Below are 17,185 nucleotides of genomic sequence, written 5' to 3'. Positions count from 1 at the left end.
AATAGGAAGATAACTACCCCTGTTACCCAATCATGTTTTCTTTGGGAAAAACAATCTAGAGAAAATGAGGTAGAGAATATGAACTGAAGGCTTCTTGTGGCAGTGTCTCCCCAGTAACCAATATCACCCCTTCCTGCCACATACAACTCATGTCTACGGGTGTTTAATAGTCACGTCTCTCCTCCAGCCACATTGAGAGGATACAGGTGAGACATAGTCTCTTCTCATCACATTCAAGGTCCCAACTGCCTCTGTGCCAAAATCATAACTTCAATTCTTCATCATTTCTCTATTATCAAACCTCCCTCCTTTGCCTCATTTAGTCCCTACAGTGACCACATGGCGTGGTGAGGAAAGTGGGGCTAGAGGGCACTCAGTCAAGGAACTTGCCCAACTTCACGATGAGATGCAGGTGGATGGAACCAGTAGGACTGATACTCCAAATCTGACCTTGCTCTTCCCAGCCCAGAGCTTCTCCCTATCCCCCTGCACCTGACTCAGGTGACTCAGGTAAGAATGTGTGACCTGTGTGATGGTAAGGTTTACTGGCAGACGCCATATCCTCTCTCTGTGTAGGGTTGGGGCAGGGACTGGCCCCACTTGACACCCAGGAATGCAGAGAAAAGTAAAAATACATTTCCTAAACAAGTGAGAAAAGCACATGATCAAAGGAGGGCTGGGGTTTGCAGATACGCAACCCCAAAATAGACGGATACGTCTGAGCCAAGGGCAAGAGGTGCTGCTTGTCAGTTATCCAGGGCACTCCAGATCGCTGCAGAGGGCACAAGTGCTCCTAAACCATTGCACTAGATGTTAAATGAAGCAATTAAAGATGAAGGGGACATTTTAATTACCAGGCTTGGCTGGCTCCAAAGGGGCCCAAGTTTCAAGCGAATGTGAAGACTCAATTATGCTGAACGGAGCAAGTCACCTGGCATCATGGGGCTGATTATCCAGAAGCCTGGGTAGAAGAAAAGGGATTCCAAAGAATAAAACAAAGGAGAAAAGAGAAGCCACGTGACAAAAAAAATTCATAAGACAGCAGGAAAATGCAAGAGATCCATAACATCCTGAAGTGTAGGATCAACCTGCCTCTCAAAGGAGAACAGGTAAATTAGTCCCATTAGCAATTTTAGAAATTCCCTCCTCTCTTTCCTCTAATGGATACACATTTTTAATTTTTTTTTCAGCTTCAAATAGCTCATGAACTTTTCACCTTGCCATCTTTCCCAAGCCAGAATTTCTGCCTGCTTCCATCACCAGCAACCCGAAGACAGATGTCACAGCAATTCTGGAGCTAGTCTGTCCTTTCTTGAAACTTCCAAACAAGGTTCACACTGAGTCACCCTGGGAGTAAGGAGAAAGAGTGACTGGTATTGGGGGTGCCGTGTATCATTTTTCATTGTTTGGGAGTATTTCTTTAATAATGATCATTGAAACTCCAATTTGTACAGAATTACAGTATTTTCTTTCTACATTCTCTCTTTCTAGCCTGTTTTAATATAAACTGGAAACAAAAAAGCAAACTTAGGGTAAATACTTTTTACATCAGTGAAAAATGTGTCCAGAGAAACCTCACAATTTCCCAAATCTAAGGCTACCACTATTTTAGACAGCATAAAATGTTACATGTCTATGAGCAGAACAATTTTCAAGCAGATACAGAGTCACCTAAGCTCATCCACTGGTCAAGCCATTTACCATTATCCACTAGCATTGCAGCATGTTGGATTCACATAAGCTAATTTGTTAGCTCCAGACTTGAAACCAGAACCTAAATATCTGGACTTCTAGTCCTAACACTTCCCTCCAGGTGATGCTACATGCTATCTTGGGGTTTTTGCTTAATTTCTAAAAATAAATGCATGGTCCAATTAACCCTGGGTGGATTTCTCATGGGGTTGCATTTTTGCAACTCCTAAGCTGACATATTTTGGCCTCACAGAACCTCTTCACCCAACCCTAAACGTGTCTAGAAATAAAGATAAGAGTTATCAGTTTACTCATCTTCCCATCTCCTTATTTCCACAGGGGTCAGCTAAGATCACTGTCAGATATCGGCTCTGCCTCTGGCACAGAGGAAGGACCACAACTCCCTCCGATGAGACTCACCTCACTGCCCCACTGGGAAAAGGCTCTTTTCAGGCTGGAAGTCAACAGCATCATGGGCAAGGAGTTGACAGCTGAACAGAAAAGGAGACAATAGTTGCTTCAGAAGAGCAGGCCAGTGCCTGAGAAAGAGGCCAGCCCACTGATGAGTGGAACCATCCCTATGCCACAGGCCAAGGGAAGGACGGGGTGCTTTCCACAAAGATGCATTGTGTTCAGTTCCCAAAGCCAAGACCTGTTTGCCCAAGCCTGGTGCCCCACAGTCACGGCCTGAGGAAGGTCTTCTGTAAGTCAGCAAGTCCATCCTTCTGCTTTCCTGAAGTTAAGTGTCATCTAAGCAAAAGTACCTCTGCATGTGATTGGGAGGGGGGGGCACTTGGCTCACCCCTAACACTCCCCAAGAAGAACCATGTCTCAGTTCTCACATTCACTCAGCCCATCCCACTTCATAAGGAAGGAACAAACGCACAAAGTTGGCACCACTGGCCTTCACAGCACCTTTCATACCTCTTTTCCACCTTCCCCACACTTTCTGCCTTCAAATCAATTTGTACAAAGTACTCCCTCCACACACCGCCTGAAACAGCTAGGAGAGCTTGGTTTCTGTTTAGACAGATGGGGAAACCGAGGCAGAAAGCATCACTGAGCAAGAGGCCCCGGGGACTGGCAAATTCTGGTTCCCATCCTACTCACAGCTTCCAATTTCACTTCTCCCACTAGACAGAATGAACGTTCCCTTTCCCTTTCTCCCTGTAATTAAATCAGACTGTCACCACTTCAGTAAAAACAACATTTGTTTAGGGAGGAGAGGGGGACGTGCTGTGTGGCGCTGCCTTCCCTTTGAGCCGTCCTGACAGAAACAGCACCAGGCCCCGGGTGCCTGCCGGCTCCCCTTTGGAGTACGTTCCATTCATCATTGCCTTTGGGGGCAGCTAAGCGGAGGGCTGGAAAGAGAAACAAAAAAATGACACAAGCTTCCAAAAACACAGTGGTGGGTTGGTTTTTTTTTTCCCCCTCTTTTCTTTTCCTTTTCATTTAGAAGTCCAAAATGTAAAGTGCAGGGCTCAATCAGAGGGCTAATGCTTTCCATTTCAAAGATCCTTTAATCTGAGGAGACAATTTGCAAACATCTCTTCTCTGGGCGTCCCCTTTCCCATCCCATTAATAATACACTAATGCTGCCTACAACTGAGCCACAGTAGTTGGGTGGTGTGTGCAAATCCACTCATTCATCCTCCTCACTCTGTGTTCACACCTGCTACCCTCCTGCTCTGAAATGCACACTACAGGTCTACTCTGTTTTAGGAAAGCCCAATACATGAAGCACTTAGCAAAGAGGCAGATTGCCCCCATTTCGAAAGGTTTTGGGGAAAAAAGAGAGAAAGAGAGAGAGGGAGGGGGAGAGCTACTATAGGCAGTTTACACTGGAAGTTGAGAAGCCTGGGTTCACCTCATTCATCCATTAATGCATGAGTGTGTGTCTGTTCACCTCTAAACGAGCACGTACTATGTCCCAGACCCTCTGCTAAGGATCGAGGTTAAAGGGTGAATAAAACACAGATCTCCCTCAAGCATTCCCGGCCTGGCTCAGCCAGCGATCAGCTATGTCCTTGAGTTAGTTGCTTAAGCAATGTGGGTCTCAGATCTCCCTTTTGAAGAAGAAAAATAATAGCTGGCTTCCCTCTAGCTTGCAGAGCGAGAAGGTAGTAAACCTGTGCATTTAAGTGTTTCTTTACAGATCATTAACTACTATGGGGAATGGAGGGTCATAGGAATAATAGAATTTTTGAGCTAGAAGGAACCAAAGAAATCAACTATTCTAACCTTTTCATATAAGAAGGGAGTCTGAGAACTAAAATGTTAGGTGCCTCTGTCTGTTGAAAATTTATCCAAAATGAAAACAAAAACACCTTTGAAATAGTAATGGAAGATAGAGGGTTAGGTTAGGGAATTTATACCAATACTTTCTGGAGGGGGGAGCTCTCAGGAATAGCAAGCAGGAAAACTAGGCTCTAGTCTTGGATTTTTCACCAACCAGAGAAGTCCATGGTTGAATGATTTAATATCTCTTGAGTCCCGGTCTGTCACCTGTAAGAGGAGAATTACGAATGATAAAACATGGTAAAATAGAAGACCATGGGCTTTGGGGTCCTATAGATCTGGGTTTGAGCTCCGCCCCTGCCATATGTTAGCTGTGTGATCTTGGGTGCGCTACCTAAAAGTCACTGTCTGAGCCTTGGCTTCCACCTCCGTAAAGTGGGCATAACTCCACCTCCCTAATGGGGTTGTTGGGATTAAATATGGTGAAGCATATAAAGCACTTTGAACGTGGTGAGTACTTTTAATGAATGTTAATTCCCTCCTTTCCTAGATCACCTCTTCTAGCATTAAAATTCTATGACTATGGAATGTCTCCTAAAATGTGACATCATATAAGAATATAGGCTTTACTAGTCTCTCATCCTACAAGGTAAGGAGGAGCCAGACACTTTTCTCCTAATAAAAGACGGAATGGGAATCCGAAAGTGTGATGGCTCCCTCAAGGTCACAGCAGGTGAGCCACAGAAATGGGAGTTGAACCTGGCATCTCTACTTCTAGCTTGGAGGCATTTCTCAAAACAGCCATCTGTCACCACTAAAAAAGGGAGTCTCTTTACTTCCCATCAACCACCTTAGAATGAACTCAAGTGGTTCAAAGGAACAGTAAAAAGGAGAGAAAATTTTGTATTTGTGTTGATGGTGCCACTGGTATTTCATTTAATCTTCTCCATAACCCCATGAAGTAGGAAGTATCTCCATTTTACAGATGAGGATAAGGAGGAGAGAAGGGGCAAAGGAATTTCTCCAAGTGCCCAAGACTGGTGAGTGATGAAGCCAGAATTCATCCAGAGATAAAGCACGTGTTCTTACCTCATATCACACAGTCTTGGGGTCTTCATCACGATAGATGCATTCAGGGTAAATCTCAGCAGAGATCTTTGTATCATTCAATATCTAAAGCTGGGCAAGGAATCTTTTCTTCTACTCCCAAGTCTCATTCACAATCTTTGATACAAAGCCCCCAAAAAGTATTTCTCAGCCTGAAATTTACTTATACCTTTCCCCTCCACACTTGCCCGGAACCAAAGAGAGAAAGGTCAAAGGGATCTGGAGTTTCTGGGGACAACAGTCAACACCTCTGACCATCCCTGGGTAAATACACCTGATGATTTCAGAAGCATCAAAGACGGGACTTAGGAGACCCAGGACTCGGGGAACATGTGGCATGCTTTAAGGCTAAAGCCAGCAGCTGATGATAAATGAAAAAAGACTTTTCAAACAGAATGAATGTAAATGAGAAAAGAAGCCCCTGGTTAGGGAAGTTATTCTAGCAAGTGGCTATATAAATGTCTTTATATTGTTATTTCCAATATTAGTTTGTTGTTCCTCCATGAAAGCTGATTTATTTGAAATGTTATTACTAGAAACACCCTAATCTTTTGGTAATAATTCATATACTGGAAGATTACAGTTTTGGAAGGCAGCCCAGCGCTGTCTGGAATCCTATTTATGGATTAAAGGATTTGAACAGCATTGCAAGCAAGATCTCTAAAGAGTAGGATAATGTAAACCTGGTTCCATATAAAATGCTTTACCCCAGCTATAGTAACCCCATTAAAGTCAGATTGTTAGAGGACACTGGGTATGAGGACTTTCATTACACTAAACCAGGATATCACTGCCCCTGAAGAGCGGGATTTTCAAGCCCAATTGCCCCTTGTTTTGACAGACCATGCTTAACTTTGCATTTCCCCTTTCTCCTAGGACATGCCAACCTCACATGATAGGTCTGGATTTCTTGAAAGGCTATATCCAGGTCAAAGAAGGGGAAAAAAAGTAATTTGTCACAGCAAAGGCAGTTGTGAAGTTAATGCGGTTTATCCACAGACCTACGATAATATGCATCAAGTGCTTTTTGTTCTTGGAAATCTTCATGTTAAGATTGATCTCACTCTACCAAAAGAGCTTCTTTAGTAAGTAGTCTGGGTCTTGATGCTAGAAGAACCCAGAGAAGATTAACTAAATCTGACAAAAGCAGGCAAGAAGCATCATTGACCATCATGAGAGCAAAGTACTAAACAGACCCAGACCAAGACAAAGAAGGACTAGCATGCTCTTCTCCCTTTGAGGGCTTCAGTACTCTGACAAGTGGTGGGGAGGCCCCGGGAGTTGCACTCAGGGTCACCTGGCTCCACTCTTTATTGGCTGTGTTTCCATGAGCTGATCATTTAACCTCTTTGAACCTTAGCCTCTTCATTTTAAAAGAGATAACATCTACTTGCAAGGCTGTTATGAGAATTTTATGAGGTCATATATGACAAATGCTTCACACAGAGGGTGGTGAAGGAATGGCAGTGGTAGCCATAACTACATTAAACAATGGGCACGATTCAGAAAGATGGTCACCAGTCTCTAAATCAAAGACTGAATTTTGTACTTCACTTCGCTATCACAAGTTCCTACTACAAGGTGCCAAACCAGAAGTGCTATTAGAACTGGCTGGGGCTCAACAGGAGAGAGAATGAGAGGGAAGCCAGAGAGAGAAAGGATAGACCAATGTCACATTCCCCTTCAGCAACGACACTGCCTATTAACATGGACTCATCAAGCATCTCATGAACATCATCTGCCACATAAATAATGGATAATAATTCTAAATATACCACCATCTAAAACATGACCTAGGAAGTCTTTATTTTTTTTTTACTTCAACTTATTTCAGTCACCTCAACCAAATCCTATTTTATTTTATGACTTCTAGGCCTTGCTCAAGGATTCAGATCTATGTCCTGACTTTAGACACGGTACAGGAGGGGAAATTTCTCCTCAAGCCCATTGTGAAAAAGGAAAGCATTTGAGAGCAATTGGAGGCTCTAGAGAATCACAGAGCAATATTTATAGAACGGTAGACTTCAGACTATTTGTGTTAGAGTCACTGGGGGAAGGGGGTCCTTTTTTAAAGCGTGGGTTTCTGGGTTCTAACCTTAATTCTGCCATTAAGTCAGAATATCTGAGAAGGGCCTTAGAAACTTACACTTTGAACAAGTTCCCTGGAAGAGCTTTATGTACATAAAACTTTGAGAATGGAGATTCCCTAGAGATTCCTAGAGAAGAGCCAGTGAGTGTCAGTGTCCTTCAGAGCTTCTAGGGACCATGGTGACAAAGAACATTTGTATTGTGTTTTAGTATTTACAAAACACAAATGTGATCACATACTAAGAAGTGTGCATACAAACAAAATAAATATATCCCTAATGCAAATTATGGATATTGATAAACAATACAGTACACCTCATCGACCCCGCATCATTAAAGAAAGGGCTGTTCTACATAAATTAATCTGCTAGAAAAACTGGGACTTAACTCTTTGAATGGTCAGCATTTGAAACAATTAATAGTATCAGTATTTTTTTGGAATGAATTATACAGACCTTTGCCTTAATAAATCAAGGATACCAAAGGTAATTGAACATTGTATTGACTCAGCGTAACATTAGGAGCATCTGCTTTTGCACAAAGCCTAGAAGCAGTGATGTGTGGTTCACTGATAAATAGTGATGTGCTCTGGTCTCCACTTGGGTAAAACACGCTTTGGACCTGACATTTGACAGCCCCAACCTTGAAGCATTTTGCTTGCCATTTATGGTTTTTCCGACTTCTCTCTGAATTGGCTATCAAATGTCACTTCCTGTCAATAGGACACAAAGCACCCCCTCTTTCACCTTTCCTGATATTCCACTTCTATTCTATGGTAGGAGAATATTGAGAAAGTCTTATAATTGTAAATATAATGAGAGGAAATCAACTCTGAGTTTCCTGAATAGATGATCCTTGGAGTAATATTCATGAGATTGAATGTGAGTTATATGAACTATATTTTCTCTGCTCAGAGGCCTCTCTCTACTTATTTCTGGTCCAGTCATGCAGCAATGTTCAGGAAGTTGAGAGTGGTCTGTATCCAACCTCTTACTAAGTGAAGTCAACAGTTGCATATCTCTGAGGTTCTCAGGCCTGAGTGTCTGTTCACCAGGATGATCATGTCCAAGGAATTGGGTCACACGTATATTTAAAACCAATGCATGGAAGGAAGGGAAATGGATAAATAGGATCACTCAGAAAAAGAAGATTTAATATTTTCTGGTAAATTAGTAAGAATTCTTTCTGCTACTGTCAGATAAACAACATAGATTAATTTCGGAACAAGGTGGGAAGGATCTATTAACTCACAAAATCAGCAGGTTTCTCTCTTACTCGTCTCTAGTTCTATGTGTGTTGACAATGCTGTTCCAAGGCAGATGGAGTTCTTCTGTACAGCAAGAAGCATACTCTGCATTCAAGTCTTCTTATCTTAGAACCTGAAGGAAAGAGATGCCTCTTACTTTCCCACTTTAATAAAGCAGACACGTTCTCTGATTAAACCAAATTGGGTCATATTTCATCTTTTATGCCAACTGCTTGTGAAATGACAAATGGTCAGCCCCAGATCATGTGCCCATTTTTGTGTTCAGGGGTACCTGATGCTGATGGGCAACCCATCGTAGGCATAAGGTTATCATGGGGCAGGAACAGCTCCCCAAAGAAAGTAGGAATTGATCTTAGCAGAAGAAAAAAGGAAAGATGCTACAGAAATCAAGCAAGAGATGTCTGCTGTGGTGAAGCAATAGGCTCGTGGCTCTCCTAATGAGAATGCCGTGGAAAAGCAGATGAGGAAAAATCATGGCCCTCCACCCACAGGGGTTAGATCAGGGACAGCCAGAGCTGCAGAAGTGTCAGTGTCCATAATGCTGAACCACCTCTCCCTATGGAATCCCCAGAAGGAGAATTCTAGTGAAGAGGAAATTGTCACTTCAGTAACTCCATCAGCTGGGGAAACCAGGTTATGCTGTGGTGACCAATAACCTGCTAATCTCAGCAGCTTTACATATGAAGCTTTATTTCTCAATACTAGTACATGTCCGGTACGTTTGCCAGGGGGGCACTTCTCATCATTGTCCCCACTCTGAGACAAAGCAGTGACCATCTGAGAATGGTGAACCACATCTTAGCTCTAGGAGCTTCTGTCTGAAGCAACTTTTTCACTTCTGCTTAGCCAAGTAAGTGCAATCCTACCATGAGTCTGGGAAATATTAATGGATAACATTAATGACCACCAAGGACTGTGGATTCCCCGGCCTTAGAAGGACGAAGAACAGAAAGGGAAAAGAACGATTCCCTACCAAACCCCACCTAGTGGATGTAGCACTTTGGGTTCACCCCTACTCCTCTAACTGCCATGCTCACCATTGCTCCCTACCATGGGAAACAAACAAAGGATTCTGATGCTGTGATGGTAGGGAAAGGAGGAGCAGAATGTACCAAATTTTTGTTGGAATATTTAGAGAATGCAAGAGAGAATGGGGATATCCAGGCCATGGCATGAGATATAGATGATATAAGTATATATAATCATATATATCATATATATATGTACATATATGCCAAGAGTGTACCAAATATGTGTGTGTGTGTGTGTGTGTGTGTGTGTGTGTATCTTATCTTAGTGATAAGAGTAGAAAAATCAGAGAGGGGGCTAGAGAAGGGCTCTAAATCTCTAAACAGGCTTACCTGGGAGAGACTGCAGGGGTGATATCTATCCACTAAATGACCCCCTGCTAAATTTAGTGAAGTACCATATGTAGCACTAAGGGAAAAACATTCCAAACAAAGAGAGAAATGAAAGAAGGAAGAAAGGAAGAGAAAAGAAAGGAAAAGAATATAAAAGAAAAGAAAAAAGAAACAGAATGGGAAGTAGGAAGGAAGAAAGAGGGAGAGAGGAAGGAGGAACAGAGAAAAGGAGGGAGGGAAGGAAGGAAGCAGCTTACTTGTGACCAGTTACCTATATTAGTATGTGAGACAGTTATCATCTAGCATTTGCTAAGAACCTACTCTATTGATCAAATACCAGAGTTAAAAAGATGACTAAGTCATAGTCCTTGACTCAAAAATTGAATTTCTTGTAGGCAGACAGGCAAGCAAAGAAAACACATAAAAAACAGGGAGATACTGCTATGTCAGAAGCAAGCCCAAAGGCTATAGACACCCCAAGAACAAACACTTGATCTTAAACTTGATCCATGGCAATCAACTATGAATGGCATCCGAATGAAGGAAATCTCAGAATTAACCCTAAAAGTCAAGTAGAAGTTAGCCAAATAAGGGAAAGCAGGTTCAGAGAGACTATTACAGGGAAGAAGGAGCACATTGAAAAGATTCCCAGGTGAGGAATGAGTGCTACAAGTAGGTCAGCATGGGATTAGGATGAGGAGGACAGTAAGAGGTAAGACTGGAAAGAACAGTCCATAATGGGCTTTTTGTGGCTTGCAAAGGACTTTGTATTTTATCCTGAAGTGAAGAGAATTTTAAGCAAGGAACCAACATGGTCAGATTCACATTTTAAAAGAGTCACTGTGGGATCCCTGGGTGGCGCAGTGGTTTGGCGCCTGCCTTTGGCCCAGGGCGCGATCCTGGAGACCCGGGATCGAATCCCACGTCGGGCTCCCGGTGCATGGAGCCTGCTTCTCCCTCTGCCTGTGTCTCTGCCTCTCTCTCTCTCTCTCTCTCTCTCTGTGTGACTATCATAAATAAATAAAATTTAAAAAAATAAATAAATAAAAGAGTCACTGTGTCTAAATTATAAAGAATGAACTGAATAGGTGCACGACTGGGCGCAGGGTGTGTGTGTGGTGGGGGGGACAGCCAGAGGACTCTCACATTAATCCAAGCAAAAAATATTGAAAGCATAAACTATGGGTATAGAGGGAAGGTGGGCATCAATAAATCCCAGCCCCAATCAGTTAGCTAGGGAAAGTAGGTCCTTGAGAAGGGAGGAAGATGGGGCCTGGAGCTCTTTGAACCAGAGTAGAAGCACCATCTTCACTATATTTTTCCTTTGCCCATGACACTGAGAGAGTAAAGTTGGTGAGCAATCATGTCCGCTGCATCTAGTCAACCTCATTCCCCCTAGAAGCCAGTTGTGTGGTGTTAAAGGGATCAGTCAGGATCACCCAGGGGCAATGGGGATGCATCACTTGTGTAGTTAAAAAAAAAAAAAAGAAGAAGAAGAAGAAGAAGAATCAGTGGGCTGTACCCATGGCAGACTCTGATCCTGAGAGGCTGGGTTTTCAGAAGGATCTTTCTCTCCATCCCCACAGAGCTTACAAATTATTTCATAGAACATGACCATGGGTCTATGTGTTCATAGAAAATGATGTGCAGGGACACCTGGGTGGCTCAGTGGTTGAGTGGCTGCCTTCGGCCTGGGGCATAGTCCTGGGGTCCAGGATCGAATCACATATAGGGCTCTCCACAGGGAGCCTGCTCCTCCCTTTGCCTATGTCTCTGCCTCTCATGAATAAGTAAATAAAATCTTAAAAGAAAAAAAAAAAAGAAAATGATGTGCAAATAGAGTTATGGCACCATTTCACAAACCCTAGCCTACAAATAATGGTATTTGTCGTCTTAAGTACTGTACTAAAATGATGACAGTGCTCAACACTGCATTCTCTCTAAGTCATCCTGAACTCAGCCCATTAATGATCCAAAGCAGCATCCAGGAGGAGTTCGCACCGCAGGGCCCTGGCCACTCTAAGAGCCGCCCAAGTGCCACTAGGAGCAAGATGGCCTCATCCCTTCTCCTTCTGCCTGGGATGCAAAGGGGCCTCAGCTGGTCTGAGGTAACAAATCTACCCAAACCAACTGAACTTATCCTAATAAGCTGGAGGAAAAAGGAAAACAGTTGTGCTACTGGAAAGTGGGAGAACCTGGGACATTCAAAGAAAGTAAGTCCATTCATCTGGACATACAGCCCTTGTTTTCTTTTTTTTTTTTTAAAGATTTTATTTATTTATTCATAGAGACAGAGAGAGAGAGAGAGAGAGAGGGGCAGAGACACAGGCAGAGGGAGAAGCAGGCTCCATGCAGGGAGCCTGACGCGGGACTCGATCCCAGGTCTCCAGGATCACACCTCGGGTTGAAGGCAGCGCTAAACCGCTGGGCCACCGGGGTTGCCCCAGCCCTTGTTTTCAACTCACTGTCTTTATTTTGTCTTTTCTTTTTTTTTTTTTTTTTTTTTTTTTTTTTTTTTTTGCACAAAACAATACTAAAGGGTGAGATATAAGGCAAGCGGTCAGTTCTAGTAAAATGTAAAGTCTGAGCATCCCTTTTTTTTTTTTTTTTTTTTACTCTCCCAGTCTACACTTGTATTTCAGGAAGAGGTCTACTCCACTTTAGGAAGAGTTCAGCAAGCCTTATCAAGTGATCAAGTGCCCGGTGACTGGCCACTGCGAGCTCGGGGGGCCCCATGCAGAGTGCAGGACTCTGAGAGCAGATCAATATGAGCTTCCAACAGCACCCAAGTTCTTGCCAGTCAGCCAAGCGGCCCTGTAACACCCACCCCAGCCCTGCCCTGCTCTATCCCTCCCCAATGTCCCTTTGAAATCCTCTATAATCAGGGAGGACTTCCTTGCCACACTATTTTCTTCCCTTTTGAGGAAGGTGGGCAAGCATGTGGCAAAAAATGGGAAGCCATCTGAGTCATCTGAGCCATTCTCCCACTCAGAACAAGCCTTGCAGCTCATCATCTGTTTTAGGGGAAACAGCTAAAAGTACATGGAGTCTTGTTTTGTGTGCATATGAAACATCCCGCTCTGCATGTTCCCAAAGTCGCGCTGTTACGTTGGGCCTATGCTTGGCTTGTTGAAGGAAAGGGGAGCCTCGGGATGTGGAGCAAGGGCAAGGACCAGCCCGCCAGACACTTGGAGCTGGTCTCATGGGCCAGAGAATTTGAGTCCATTCCCTGGAGGGATTTGAAGCACTTCCTTAGAGTCCCCTGTGCTTTCGGCCCTAGTCCAAAGTATCTCCCCAGTAAGTACTCAGTGATGTCTGAATTTCTGCCCTAATGGTAGCATTATTTGAATAATAATACTGCTTTCCAAAAATCTGTTATTAAAACATGAACCAGCCTGATAAGGATTTTGGCTTCAGGCTGTAACCAGCCATCAACCTCTCGGGTTTTTACCTAGCAAAGCTGAGACATACTGGACAGGACATAAAAGATAGGGTTATTTTGGTACAGGGTGCCTAGGTGAGGAAAGACAGGGTAGGTTAGGTCTTAGGTTACAATGCGAAGGGAGCACTAATAGAAAAGGTAGGTAGACAAATAAAGGTAAACAACAACCACTTCTCTGTCCCTCTCTCTTAGCCATTTGTTCAGGGCCAGTTTTGACCTTGGGCTCAGTCACCACTGGATTTTAGGTGCTGGAGAAATTTTGAGAGAAAAGCAGGGCAAACGTTCATTCCCAAGTCCTATTGAATCATATTTCTTTCTATCCAAGGAGAATGTAAAGTGATGTTTTTATATCAATGTATCAATGTAGAAACATCTCTGTTTTTTTACAAGGACCATAATAGCATTTGTCAGAATTTCAGTAAACATTAGTTTGCGGGCACTTTAATTTTATCTTCTCTGCCTGCACATCCACCTACCCCCAACTGGGGAAAAAAAAAAAAGCCTTTCTGTCCAGTCATTAATGATGTATACACAGTCACTTAAGAGAACTAGAGGAATCATTCTTCAAGGAAGCATTTTTTTTTTATTCTTTGTAAAACAAATGATTGCCTCCAAGTGTATGCCATTTAAAGCATTTTCTACAAGGGGCTTCTTACAAGAGTAAGAAGTACCCTTCTTACAGAAATAAGATCTCCGGAGAATGTCACATTTTTTTACTGAAGTTAAGGGAGTGTGTTTAATTGGGGGTGGGGAAGAAGAGATTCTTGGAAAGGAAGACTGCTGAACTTTGGAACACATTACCAAGAACAATTTTTGGGAGCTCCTTTTGCAGAGAAAACCTACTGAAATAGGATGGTCAAGGTTGTAGCCCTGCCTAAAGAGAGGGGGCACTGCCACATGTGACCCCAGGAGCTCTCTTCTGAGGCTCAAGTGTCATAATCCTAAATCCTGCTCTTTCCCCTTTGGATCCTTTGACAAAGCAAGAAAGCAGAACATCTTGTCCATCCTGTCCTCCCGGCATGCTGAGAAACCTAATGAGATAAAAGCTCAGGTTTGCATAAGAAGTAAATCAGAGGAGTCCTGTCTCCACAAATTCTGAACAGAGCCCATCTTGATAAATAAAGTGTGACATTCATAACAAACAAACCAAAAAGCAGATAAAGGATGAGGGCCCTCAGCATTAATGCTGGAAAACCTTTGGCGATAAATAAGTAATATTATAATAAAAGATATTATAATGCGTTGTCATTTGTGGGGAGAAATGTAATATAGTCTGAGGAGGAAGATAGATGGCTCAAGTTGTTTCTCTGACAGTGGAAGTAATAGCTATTGAATGTTATGTTTAGCATATCATAAAATCAGTGTTAGCAGGCAAGACAGCCCTCAAGCCTTCCTGAAGTCCACATTCAGGCTTTTGACACCAGCAAGAAAAAGGCCTGGAATGCAGCTCACCTGGGATGGATGGCCTCAATTCGAACCAAATCAGAAGAGACAGAGCTTCCCCTTGGCCCTCAGACTGAAGTGGAAATGAACTTTGGGGTGACTGGGGAATGTCTTTCTTCAGCCCCCTTTTTTATTTGCCATCCGCAAGGGGCTCCTGCCAGTTGTAGGAGCTAAGCAGTAAGACTTGAATTCGGGGGGCATTGGAAACATTTTTGAGGATGATGGTGGCCAGTTCTCTTTTTATAATGAGTAGCCAAAGACAAAATCAGGTTTCCTTTAGAGAGGCTGAAAGCCCTCCATCTTCTCACTCTACCAAAAAATCATCATCATCACCTACATATGGCTCTACCACACTGAAACACCCCCAATACTTATTGTGTAAGTTATATCCCATTCACCCAAAGGAGAAGAGCGAGCCATGATGATCTGTGAGACAAAGGACCCTGACCTCCCCATATCCACTTACTGAAGCTGTGCAGCCTTGTTTGTTGTGGGAACAGGAAAGCAAGTAGGCAGAAATAATTCAACCAAGTGCTCACACAGTAGAGGGTCTTCACTTGTGCCAAATGCATGCAAAAAGAACACTATTTTATTTATTTTCTTTTTAGTGTATTATTTGCCAAGAGAGCCCACTGATAAAATACCCTTGGAAAAATGTCATTTTCAAAGATACAAAAAAAAATTAATAATGAACTAAAAACTAAGGGAAGTTTACCCACATCCAAATGGATTTTTTTTTCCCTTCTGAAGCAGACTACGAGAAGGATCTGAGAAAGGATTAGGATAGGCCTCAGCTTCTGATTCCTAGGAACTGGAAACCAAGCACTGCTACCTCTGAAATCCACAGCCTGGAAGAATGGGACATGGGACTCTCATGCAATGGGGCTTAGAAGAATGAAAGAGGATGACTGGAGAGAAAGCTATTATTTCCTGAAAGGATTCAACTTGCCACAAAGTTTACTCACTTTCTGTCTTATCCTTAAGTTGGAAATGCCACCAGAAACCTCTGGCTTTCTCTCTCTACCATCATCATCAATAGCAGAGAAGGATGGAAGTCCTTCACTCCCAGAGGATACTAGGAACCACCACTTGTCCCTGTTGTATATAGATAAAGAAAAAATGTCTTCCAAGAAGAGCTCTGTGTACAGCAGCTGAGCAGGAGATAAGGACAGTATGTGAGTGGTGCTTGGGGAAGGATCTACCTACCAGGGATGGCAGGTTGACCAGTTCTTTCCTCCCTTGGGTCCTGGTCTATTAACCTTGTATAGAATAGAGACAGACGTTGAGAATCTTCTGTGCAGAAGTTTCTGTGCCAAGTGTTCTGTGGACTACAAAGGCAACCCATTTCCTGCTCCCAAGGAAGTGAAAAGTTACACACTCTTAAAAATAGGAACATGAGCATGATGTACAGCCCTTGTTTCCTCACAAGATCATAGAACTTAGCTCGGATGGCCATGGCAAACTTCCATTCAAGGCAGTGAGCATACACAGGAAAGGCAGCTTGGAATAGTGGTTAAGAACATGAGCTTTGAAATCTCAGGTCCTCAACTCTGCATCCTACTTTGACTACATGCTAGTTCTGTGATCCTCAGCAAGTTCTCATAAACTCTCTCTGAGCACTGGATTTCAATATATAAAAAATAGACAATCATCGTTGCTACTTCATGGAGCAACTTAATGAGTTAAGGGATATAAAGCATTTAGCACAGCATATAGTAAATGCTCAACAAATGTAGGCTGAAAGGAAGTTGAAGATGTATCAGACACTGGGCTTGAAGCTGGCTACCCAGATGGTTAATGTGTTGCTCTCCAGGAGGTTAGAGTCTAATAACTTAGAGTCAAATAACTGTAGCAAGATAGCAAAAACACATACTGAGCAGCCTGTTTTTGTTAAAATGTTAGAAATGAAATAACTGCCTTCTTTCAGATTGCTATTTTTACGGGGATTTTTTTTTTTTTTGAGGCTGGGAGATTTCATCTTTCAAGTGTGCACAAATGAGGTAATTTTGTTTAAAAATTACCCCATATAGAGTAGCACCTACAATTCTAAACCATCCCATCCCAGTTGTACCTAAGGCTAAGTGTGTGACCCGTGGAGGTTAATGATTTTGATTGATAAGAATATTTATTAAGTACCTATGATTCAGGCACTATGGCATGTGCTGGAGATACAGCACTTAAGGCATAAATTGCTAGTGTTCACCAATGTCCATTTTCTCCTTTGTTTCCTAGGCATTCAGGGGGACTACATTTCCCAGCCTCCCTTGCAACTAGTGAGGTCTTGTAACTTGAGTTCTGGCCAATAGAATGTGAGCAGAAGTGAGAGGCTCCACTTTCAGGTCTGACTCTTAGAAATGTCCCACAAATGATGACTTTCTCACTCCACAGCCACCAGCTAAATTGGAAGCTCTTCAGGGACCCAGGAGGAAGATGTAGCCCCAGATGGAAACAGGCCCTTGAGCCCTGGACCCATGTTAGACTGTGATATTAATAAAAAATAGATTTTTGTGCTAAGTCACTGAGACTTGGAGGTTTATTTGTTATAAT

General features: G+C 42.8%; 2 long non-coding RNA genes across 11 annotated transcripts in view; one reads left to right on the top strand and one right to left on the bottom strand.

The window, feature by feature from the left end:
* Window positions 1–10: 10 nt before the first annotated feature.
* LOC112648329 (uncharacterized) lies at window positions 11–8,572 on the top strand. 10 transcript variants are annotated; one of them, XR_003128930.3, is made up of 8 exons: window positions 11–206; window positions 324–510; window positions 1,191–1,330; window positions 2,032–2,395; window positions 2,911–3,100; window positions 4,481–5,067; window positions 5,914–6,122; window positions 8,411–8,572. It is a non-coding gene; the product is annotated as an uncharacterized LOC112648329 (long non-coding RNA). The 10 variants fall into 10 exon arrangements; XR_007411789.1 differs by lacking the exon at window positions 2,911–3,100 and having other exon boundaries at window positions 16–206; window positions 4,481–4,579; window positions 4,916–5,067; XR_007411790.1 differs by lacking the exon at window positions 2,911–3,100 and having other exon boundaries at window positions 17–206; window positions 4,481–4,579; window positions 4,916–4,970.
* Window positions 8,318–17,185, bottom strand: part of LOC112648554 (uncharacterized) — a 55,865-nt gene continuing 46,997 nt past the window's right edge. Inside the window, exon 5 of the long non-coding RNA XR_003129127.3 lies at window positions 8,318–8,504. This is a non-coding gene — a long non-coding RNA (uncharacterized LOC112648554). The remainder of the gene's footprint in view (window positions 8,505–17,185) is intronic.

This window comes from Canis lupus, chromosome 7, assembly GCF_003254725.2.
Source record: "Canis lupus dingo isolate Sandy chromosome 7, ASM325472v2, whole genome shotgun sequence".
NCBI lineage: Eukaryota > Metazoa > Chordata > Mammalia > Carnivora > Canidae > Canis > Canis lupus.
The sequence above is the reverse complement of the archived record's forward strand: the minus strand, read 5'-3'. Positions and strand labels throughout refer to the sequence as shown.